The sequence below is a fragment of the Piliocolobus tephrosceles genome, chromosome 1, assembly GCF_002776525.5.
Source record: "Piliocolobus tephrosceles isolate RC106 chromosome 1, ASM277652v3, whole genome shotgun sequence".
In the NCBI taxonomy this organism is placed as follows: domain Eukaryota; kingdom Metazoa; phylum Chordata; class Mammalia; order Primates; family Cercopithecidae; genus Piliocolobus; species Piliocolobus tephrosceles.
In genome coordinates this window covers 74,968,626-74,979,971 of record NC_045434.1, presented here as the reverse complement: position 1 = coordinate 74,979,971, position 11,346 = coordinate 74,968,626, and positions in this window count along the sequence as shown.

The following is an 11,346-nucleotide window of genomic DNA, read 5'->3' as shown; positions in this document are numbered from 1 at the left end:
CTTTAAGCTTTATCTTAGAGACAACTTCATTCTGGGAAAAACAAAACAGCCAATGGTAACACAATAGATTTCGTTTCATTTAGAGTTGATAAGTTATAGAAGTACACACCCACAACCTAATTTCCTATGATTACATTAAGTATGTAGAGTTATTTCCTTAAATCTTAGTCTTTAAACGGAAAAAACCCAAAACATGTTTGGTTTATACCCCCAAGTGGCTTAAGGATACAACCACCTAATATTGAGATTGATTTCTATTTAACAAGGCTAAAAAATGCACTTACATCCTTGCTAAGCACTTTACTAGACAACAAATTTTGTTATTACTTGTCATTCAATAATGCACTAAACATACAGAATACAATATAAAATAAAGCAGAAATATTTATCATGTTAAATTGTGGCTATTCTTCATTTTAGCTGAGGACTAGATTTTTGAGTTAGCTGTTGCTATGATCAGTCAAGATCTTAACTAATTAATGTAAGATCAAAGTTGGCAACCATCTCACCAGTGTTATGTAAAACTGTAAAATCCTCTAGGTCCTTCATTTCTTTTTGAAATGGCTAAAGGCAAAATGATTTGCATAAGGAGGTCTCAGATTTTAAAATGTAAAACTTCTTTCATTGGGATTATTAAGTGGCTTTCAGTGATATCCACAGATGTTCATGCACCCACTGCAATGCTTTAATATTTTTCCTTGTGGTTTTTACATACAGCCTGATAGATTGTTTAAAATGATAGGAGTGGGAAATGAAATGGCCTTTAAAATGTTCCCAATTTTTTTTTGACACCAGAGCATTCTATCAACACATCTCCATTTTATAATTGCAGCTAACGCTATTACATTTCTCTGAGAAATTTGCCAACTAAATTGTTACCAAACATCAAATTATCCTTTATTTTTTTTAAACTGACAAATTACACCCAAAGAAAAGAAGGATTAAACATTTTAGCTTCCTAGAAAACAGACCTACAATCTATAAGGCATTTTTGGTTTTGTATTTGCCCTATTACAGCAATGATCTGGAAAATACAACAGTTTAAAATTCTGAGGGCCCACATAATCATTTGGAGTAAATGTTTATGTAAGTAGCATTTATAAAGAAACATTAATAAAAGATAATTTATATTGCCATTTTCTCTTTTTTATAAGAATTAGAATGAAAAGGGACAAAATCTTAAAAGTTTTCTATTAATAATAAGCTTTCAATGGCTAAAAAATTAATGGACATTATTTAAATGAGCATAATGCTGAGTAAATGTGTGGACTGGTGTATTTAGGTACATACAGTAAATACAAATAATATCAACCATTATCTTTAAAAATGCACATTTGTTTTATTTAGAGCAATGTTTTAGAAAATCAGGAATTTATGATTTGAAGAGCTTTTAATTATTTTAGCTATTATGACAGTACATTTTAAGACACTAAAATATAAAGACAACTTTAAAATACATATCATTTTATTGTAATTAGCATTAGACTACTAGATTCATGTTAACTCTGTCCATTTTGTTTTATGTTAACCATCAAGCAAGAACTGTGGTTATAAAGTGTTCATGATACAGAATGTTCCTTTAATGTGTCATTTATTATTATTAGATGAAAAATGTCCTCTACCTTATAACACCATTGTATTAAAGTTCTTAGTCAAGAAGAAATAACTTCTGTGTATACATAGAGAGAAACCTGCAGTTTTTTGTTTTTTTTTTTAATACCAGTGAGTTTCAGATTTGTGTTGAATTACATTTATGACTTACGAATAAAATGGATACTGGATGAAAGATGATTATAGTTAAGTGAAACAAACTTTGTGAGTGGGAGAAAAAAAGCTTTGGCATTGGGTGTGCATATGTGTTCGTCGTTTTCGTGATGGGCTTTTTACAATCTTATTTAAATATTGATATAGACTCCCCAAATTGACAGAGAAGCCAAATGAGATATTGCTACACAAGGGCAAGTTCATCTTTTTTGCTTATATGAGGAATACCCTAAAAAGCAGACCCAAAGCTGCCAATGTGGCCAGTAGGTAAGTCAACCAAAGAGCCAGATGATGTAGCAGGGGAAGCATTTTATCTGTCCTTTCAGCTCTTGCCTTGAAACAACTCAGAAGGAAGAGAAGTGGAGAGGGTTTACCTCTAAATAATAGGGGGTATCCTTCAGTGAATAAAAATGTCTACACATTTCCACCTTTCTCTCAAACACACACCCACATATGATGGCATTCTTGAAAGAATATCATAATGCTATGCTGGTAGGAGTAAAGGATGAACAACTATATAATAAAACTTGAAAAGTTGAAGCTTAAAAATGTTTTGGTTAGCTTGAATTATGAGACTCCACTTTTCTGTATGTTTTAAGTTTTGCTTTTTGAGGGCTGCAGACACTGATTATCAGGTTCAGTGCTCCTGAAGGAACTTTTGGTTGAAATCTAGAACAATACCTTTACAAATATATCTCTAAGTGAACAGGGTAAGCCAATGAGACAGCTACCTAAGGAAACAACACGATTGAGCTCTCTGTTGGAAAGTCACTATTCTCACCTTTCTACATCCCTTTTTCTTCAGTAGATCTCAATGCAGTTATTTTCCATGTCTTGTAGCTTTTGATTCTTCGTGGCTTATAAGGCTAGCTTTTTTATCCCCCTGAAAGTTATCATGCACATAGCTTGCTAATGAAACTTTTTGAAGTAGACTGGTACGGTGATTTATTAGTAGCAGCATTACTAATAATATATGTAGTAGTATTTCTCAAGTGACAGCAATGTAATTAGTAACATCAAGAATATAAAAAAGCCAGGACTCAAGTGCCTATTGGAGAAAAAGACAAATAACATATAACCCAATCAGGATACAGGTACCCATTCAACCTAGTTGAAGAACCTAGAATGTTAGACTTACTTTCTTTTTAGCTAAAGGATAATGTTTAAAAATTACTAGAGCTACAATGCTAAATCATGTAAACAAATTGAATAAAATAAAAGGCATTTAGCTAGAAACTTGATTTTCCAGTTTTATGGTTACAACTTACTTGCCCTAATGATAATCTGGTTTGACAAAAAAAGCTGAAAAAATGTAAACTTGCCGCTATTGTGAGAGAATTCGGGCAGGGTAGCATTCAGAACGGTGCTACTAAAATGGACCCTGGGTCAGTCATATTAGCAGCATCTCATTACCCCGGGCTCTGCCCCAACCTATGGAATCAGATTCTTTGTGAGTGGGGCCCAGGGTTCTGTATTAGAAGCTCAAAGACAATTCTTATGCATAATGAAGATTGATAACTTCTATCTTAGAGTGTAGCAAGATGTTTTAGTCTTTCTCAGAAATATATTTTCCTGAACTAGCTTCTATTTTAAGTAGGTTTATATCAGAAGATATTTCTTATCTAAGAAATGAAATTGACTAGAAAGTCTCAGAGCTTTGGACCTCTGTCTAAATTGCATTTATAACTCTTTGTAACTTGCTTAAGTTGAAGTCTCTAAAGTTGAGATAATGTACAAACATTTCCTATATTTGTTTAAATAGCATAAAATATTAAGTAGTTATGTCTACATGCAGTAGTTGTTTGGTGTTTAGTTTTTAATGACTAGTGTATATATGTAGCCTTAAAGGCTCTGACAAACCAGCTATAGATTTTGAGGGTTGATTACAGGCCTGTTTTCCCCGTGTATATCACTTCCCACCCTGGATCGCAACGGAGGTGGGAGAACAGCAGGAACAGTGGGGAAATAAAAAAATAGTCTAAGCAGTAGTTGGTATTTGACAAAATGACATGTATCATGTTTTTGGAAACACTTTAGCCAATCAGTCAAGATTGAGATGCTCATAATAGAAAAGGCAATGTAACACAGATTTGATCAACAAATATTAGTTGAATGATTAATAAAACATGTAAAAATCTGCTTAGAGAATTCTTAGTCACTTCTTCTGTCTGTAAATCTTCTTGATACAGGAGATGACAATGACTTCTGTATTGCTTTCCAGTAGAGAAGAGGTGTCCAATCTTTTAGCTTCCCTGGATCACACTGGAAGAAGAATTGTCTTGGACCACACATAAAATACACTAATAATAGCTGATGAGCTTAAAAAAAAAATCGCAAAAGAAAAATGTTTTAAGAAAGTTTACGAATTTGTGTTGGGCTGCATGCAAAGCTGCCCTGGACTGCATATGGCCTTCAGGCTGCAGGTTAAACAAACTTGCAATAGAGCATGCCCGATCAATGGAGCTACCAAGTCATAAAGCATGTGGTGCTACTGCCTGAAGAGATGATGTCTTTGTCAGGGAGGACAAAGCATGAGTCAAAGCAAGGAGTCAAACCCTGAGTGTGTATTGACTGTCTACTCTGTACCAGCACAGTGGCCAAGGAAAAAACAGAAGAACCAATGGATATTGTTGTACCCTCAAAAAATTTTGTTGGAGAGAAAATAACTGCTTGTTCAAAAAAATAGAAAAGCCAAAATGAACGATGTCTATTTATTGCAAATGCAAATTTGTTCAAAGAATATGATGGCGCTTTTTGTTGCAAGGAGCAGAAACTGGACAAAACCCAAAGAGAATAGTTAGCTTATAAAACTGAGTTGTCTTTAGACTAGCATTGGAAAGACCTAATTGAGAATCTTAGTGATTCATTGCATATCTATGTGTTTCCTTCTTTCTACATTACCTACAGGAGTGTCAGTTTCATCCTAAGTCTAACTTGTTCATAGTTCCAAGATGTTTTCCAACAGCTCCTAGACCTACATGCTTGTTTGTGCAGTTGGAAAAGAAAGTGCATCTTTGTCTCAGCATTTTAGCAAAACCCTAGTAAATTTCATCTATCTATTCCTGAACCAAATACACCATCAAGGGAATTCAGTGCCTGGGTTTAGCTCAAGTCTCAAGTCCTGCTTTTGGAGCTGAGGATGGGGTGAGTATCCTTGGAACGGGAACCTTGCTAAGCACATCTTGGGACTGGTAAGAAGGAGGGGATGGAGGAAAAGGAGGCAAATAAGCAGGCAACATAAAGGGTAAATGAAGGCCAGAATAATGAAGGAGTACTTCTTGTAAGCAGTGGTACTAGGCTGGCACTAGAAGAGTCGGTAAATAGAGGGAAGGAGGAGAGGAGAACACTCAGTAGCAGAAAAGAAAAAAGAAGCCCAAAGTTGAGAATTGTCATGGATAATGGGAACAATTAAGCGGTCCTGACTAAGTCAAAGAAAAAATCATATTGGAGAGTATAGGCATCAAGTTTGGTGTTTGGGGCCATATTTTGCAGGGTAGGCCAGTTTAGATTTAATGGGGTAAGCAATAGGGAATCATAGATAAACGGAGTTGCATAGTAAAAAGTATTCTCTTACATTGTTTTGTTCTTTCTCAAACCAATTGCATGTGCCTTCATTTCGTTTTTGTTTTGTTTTGCTTTTTAGCAAGCAATTATCTATGAGGTGCCGGATACAAAGATAAAAGGCACAGAGCTGACACTTAGAGAATTTCCAGTCTAGTAATGTAGATCCATGTAACCGATTTCATTATGCAAACTGTGCCAAACAAATTTTACCCAACTAATTCATTTATTAAAACTAGGAAAAACACTATAAAATATGATTTTATATTTTGCTCCAAAATAATTACATTCCCTGACTCTTTAGATCTTTAGGTTTTATATTCAGACTCAGGGCCTTGCTTCGTCTCCTGTTTGGCCACAGTGAAAGAAGCCTTCATGAGCTGTGTGGGTGTGAGAAAGGAATTGAGACGTCTAGCTGTGAAGGGACTCAAGTTATTTTGGAAAAAAGTCATAAACAAAAACTCAAAAGACATGACCTACACAGGAAGGTGCAGGACCCAGAGAGAGAGAGAGAGAGAGAGCGCTCCTGTGTGCTCTCTTCGGAGGAGGCTTCCTGTCTCCCAAAGGGGCCGGGCAGCCTGGCTGCTCCTTTCAGCGGGGACGGGTGTCAGGTTGCTGCAGGTGTCGCTGAAGGCCGGTGAGTGATTGCACCATCAGCTTCCTACCGCGATCCATCATGCGGCCCCAGCCGGTGAAGAATCACAGCCTCAGCAAGGTGCTGAGCCCAGCAACATATCATTAAACAAGGTTACCACCGGCAGATTTGTTCCCATGATCAATCTGGTCAATAACCGTTCCACCTCGCTGTACAATTTCTCCCCCACCCCCCCACCTTAAAACATAAACAAGTACTATGAAAGCACTTGCAGAACAATGTAAAGCTTTCAGAAGTCTTCATTTCTCCTGTGGCATTCCGCAAGCTTCTTTAAAAACCCTTATAAATCATGAAAAATAACCTTTACTACAGGATATATCCTCAGGCAAATGCTCTACCCTAATTCCATATTTTATTACCTGATACTGACTGATTTTTTTTTTTCTCCAATTGATTACTGAATAGCATTGGGACAATTTCTTTTTTTATTTCCCCTCAAGTCTGCATAGCTCACTAGTTTCTTCCTTTAGGAGGTCCCAAATGAGATAGAAGTAAAACACTTACTGCTTTTATGGCTCAACTTTAATTCTCGTGTTTTGCATTTAACTCTTTACATGCCTTGGCAGACAAATTACTAAGTGGTGTCATATATTTGCTTGACAGAAAGTATCTTGACTTCATTACAGTGTAATTGAGATTGGTAAATGTTATAACCATTAGAATTGAGCAAATTGAACAGGAATCTCACAAGAAAAACCTATTCAGTACTCTCCACTGGGTGGTTTCAAACAAAAGATCCCAGTACATATGGGAATTAAACAAACAAAAATGAAAAAGCGCATATATATGAACACTTATTTCAAAAAAGAATATTTTTCAACCATAAACTCTCTTTTCTGACTGAGCCCTCTTGACGATTTTAGAAACTTCAAATTTTATCTTACAAAATATGTCATACTTTCAATATGAAATCATCCTTCAAATGGTAGACAAAATATTAATCTTGTTCAGAGTAGGTGCTGTGGCTTATGCCTTTAATCCCAGCACTTTGGAAGCCTGAGGTGGGAGGATCACTTGAGCACAACATTTCAAGACCAGCATGGGCAACATAGAGAGACCCCCATCTCTACAAAAACTAAAAAAACTTAGCTGGGCATGGTGGCATGGACGCCTGTAGTCCTAGCTACTCGGGAGGCTAAGGAGGGAGGCTTGAGCATGGAAGGTCGAAGCTGCAGTGAGCCGTGATTGCACCACTACAGTCCAAACTGGGCGACCGAGTGAGACCTTGTCTCAAAAAATATATACATTAGTCTTGTTCAAGTGGGATCTCCTCTTACTCTAAAATTAAATTATTGATCTAGTTACTCCTTATGCCTGAGTCACTTATGGTTGTAAGTTTATATTCATATATTCATATGATTAAAAATATATATAATATGTGGTTAAAAAGAGACACATTGGTGATCTTGGCCTTCTCAAAAATCATTAGAATTTAAAACTTCATCATCAATATGAACTCAAACTCTATACCAACTTCCAAATCTTTCATTAATACATTAATACAAAAATAAAGTTTGTTCTCACTCCTACTGCTACGGAAGGCACCCTTGAGATGGTCCCAGGGAGAGAAAACAGATTTCATTTTTAAATCCTTCCAAAAAACAAAAGGATTCTACAAAGTCCCTTTAAGTAATTGCATTGAGTAGAAAATCCATATAGAAATTCAAGTTGCCTAGACTATTTTTCTTTATTCTTTTATTTAAATCCATTTCCTCCATTTCTTTATCTTCTTAGTAGAGATAAATTGCAGCTGGGGATTTATCTCTGTGTAGAACACCATGTATTCTAAGTTAAGCATTCATGGATACAAGATTAAATGCTTTAAATGCTTATGGTACAAAGCATACCACTGGCTTGATAAGCCTGAGACTTCTTCGCAAGTAAAAATTTAGTTATTTGGAGAAAGTAGAACTCATTGTTTAGACTTCAAAAATATATAATCACTTCTTCTTTTAAATGTATCATATATTCCCTGTTTATTAATGGGATTCACTCTTTATTTTAAATGTTTATTTTTAGCTTATTTTTGAATATTCTTGGAGTAATCCTTGCCAGGGAAGCCCATTTTAAGAAGCATACCTAACTTGTATTGATATTACCACTAGGAAATTGATTGCATACTGGTGTAGATTAAAAGAATGCATCGTTCTTTCAGAAGATGTGTGTTAGTCTATTCTGTTCTGGCTAATGTGAGTTCCAGATTCTCCTAGGAATATCATTTCATATATCAATGTTGATGACATGATAAAAATGTTATAGATTGGTAGCTCTTAATTCATTTTTAGAAGAAAAATAGGAAAGATTTGTAGTAGATCCAGGTCATATCTTTAGTTCAACTAATATTTATTGTATGCCCATTGTGTGTAAGTCACTATGGTTTAGTTTTCTGTTATAATAATTGCATGGTTGCAGATTACATTGCTATGTTCAGAAGATACTAAATCTGAGTCATGTAGTAGAGACTTAATTTGGTTAAAACCAAGATGACTTATAGTCTAGACACAACATTCATGGCAGCTTCGTAATGGGCTTAGGTGGCTCTTACAGTACAATAATGCAAAAGATTGAAGGAAGCTATTGCTTCCATAATATACTATAATTTGACTTAGGCTCTGCGTAGATACAGTCATCAATAACTCAGTAAAAACAATTTCACATCTAAGCATCGGCTCTAACGACAAAAATGCCTGGATTCTTGAAAGGAATGTGATAGAAATACAAGGCATTTTTCTTATTATCCATTATCTTTCTTTTGTTGCTGATTTAACTAATGACATAAGCTCAAATTTAGAAGGGCATAAATGAAAAAAGATACATATGAAAATATATTAGTTATAGGTGGCTTTAGAGAATATTTTCATAGCATTTTTAGTATTCATAAAAGTGTTTTCAAGCATTAGTAAATAACCAAACACTGTTAAATAATAGCATTTAATTTTTAATTCAATTACATATTTATTTTAATCACCCAGAACTAGGGATATTTGTCCCTATTTAAGGGTCAGTTAAAGCTTTCCCATTTGTGTGTGTGTGTGTGTGTGTATGTGTGTGCGGCTGTGTGTGCATTTTTTATGTTTCCCTGGGTCCCTATTATAAGCCCCAGTTGTGTGCCTCTCACAAATTAATCTTCAAAGTACCTCCAACTCCATCTTACATAAATTTGATTCTCAGTGGAAATATTGTAGGATAGTCAACCAAATACTTTAAAGATACTATCACCACATTTACTGTTTGTTCTGCACTTAATTATTAATTTACACATCCTTCCTAGAAATTCCACTCACCTCAAATCAAATGTGTTCCCATATTTGTTTTCCTCTGGATCATTCTCTTTAGACCCTGTATGGTCAGCACAATGTATCAAGCAAGGCTTGAAGCTTTACCTTAACTGAGGTTGTCTCCCTTTCTCACATCTGGTGCATTACCAGGTGGCATGATGCAACTGGTATGAGACTCAATGCCAACCGTTATGTATTCTAGTCCATTCTGTTCTGTTCGTTTTGTGTTCCAATGTCTTTTCAGTAACAAAATTTCACATATGTCCTTAGGTATAACAAAAGAAGCTCCCTTTCTTTTGAAAGAAAGATAAATGTGTTTCGCTAAGCAAGGATGAGGTACAGGGCTGGGGAGTAGGAGTGGTATGGAAGGTAAGATTTTTGTTTGTGTTTAATTTCATTCAAGGCTGGAAGTCAGCTAACCAAGGCATTGCAAGTGGATAACTTGGCATTGTAGAGAACAGGATTTTCTAAGTTTTTGGTCAACACTAGCAAAGATGTGAACCTAGTTATTCCTGAAGGACTTTATATTTTGTATTTTCCATTCTGGCTTTTTAACTTGTGGCTGTCATTGCTTGGATACCCCTTCCTAGTTTCGCCTGATTAAAGCACAACCATGAGTAGTCAGCACAATGGAGGCCTCAGCCCCTCCAATGGTACCTGTTGGTCCCTGGTATTATGCCAGGTTTAGGGTCCTTTGAATAGCAACACTCATACACATTTCGAGACTATAGGGCCAGATACAGTCTCCTTCTACTACTATCAGGTAGCTGTATGGTGTGTTTGTTATCACTTCTGGACAGAGCTGTATGCGCCATGGCAAAACAAGACTAATTGAGAGTTTCTTTGTGTCCAATCAGCCATGATGCATTAAGATGGCTAAACATGAACAGCAGGAACCTGTAAGTTCAGGCTCTTGCAATTCATCTCACTAGAGTAGACAACTTTCAGGGAATCACATCTACTAACACACGAAATACACTTGAATTTGTCTTATTCTTGATGTTTTGCTTGCTTACTTCATTCAGCAAACACAATGGGGGCCTTCTTCAGGCTCTGTGAGAAAGGGGATTTAAAAACACAGCTCCAGAAGCTCAGGGTCTAAAGCAATACCCAGAGAAGCAATGAGATCATCCCAGGATTATGTGATAAGTGCAACAGCATGGGTATGCACAGGGTGTGCTGAGAGCAGGTGTCAAAGAACTACACTGTCACCCCACATCAAGAAAGTCTTTGTGAAGGAGTTAATGCTTAAAAGCAGGAGACTGCTGACTGGAAAAGCAGGCAAAACAAGAAGGGTGGTAAAAGTTCCCCAAGCCCAAGGGAGTGCAATGAGGCAGGTGTGGTGGTTGGATCACTGATTGCCTATAGAGTACAGGTGAAAGACGAGGCTGTCTCAGTGGGTAGGACCCAACTCCTAAAGGGATGTGCAGAGAAGTCTGGATTTCATGCTGGAAGAGAGCAAAGTAACTCGGCAGTGACCTTGGAAAAGGATTTTCCTTCTTGTGTGAAACACTTCAACTCAGGGTACTAACAAATGTTTTAAAAATGTATTTTTAATAATAAATATCATAATTGTAAAAGCAATTAATGCTCACTTTCAGTATAAGGCACACAATCTCTGTTTTATAGAGGTTTATCATGGCTGTGCCCATTGAAAGAGAGATTAATTCATTATGTCTGAAAGTCATCAACGGAAAGAGAATAAAATTATTATAGAAATAGATGATCAAGGGGGCCTACACACCTAGTGAAATTCTACCAATGACAGAAATTGCATAATATAATTTCTTCAAGAAGCATTGCTGTCTAAAGGATTTTAAAAGACAGACAAAGAAATGGCAGGTGGAGAGCAGGTTCTAAATTTCTAAAGGGGGAGATGTCAAGAACTGTGACTAGATGGATTGCTGGTGATGGAGAACTAGTATGATTTTCTCAGTTTGTCAGCTTTTCCTCCAAGATTGCCATGAGGGATGGGACTCCTCAGTTCTTGTTTTTCCACTCTGACAGCAGACACAGTTCTGCTGAGGAGCCTTCAGTGAGTGGCTGAGCTGGATACAGCTACAATACTCAGTGGTTCGCAGAATAGAC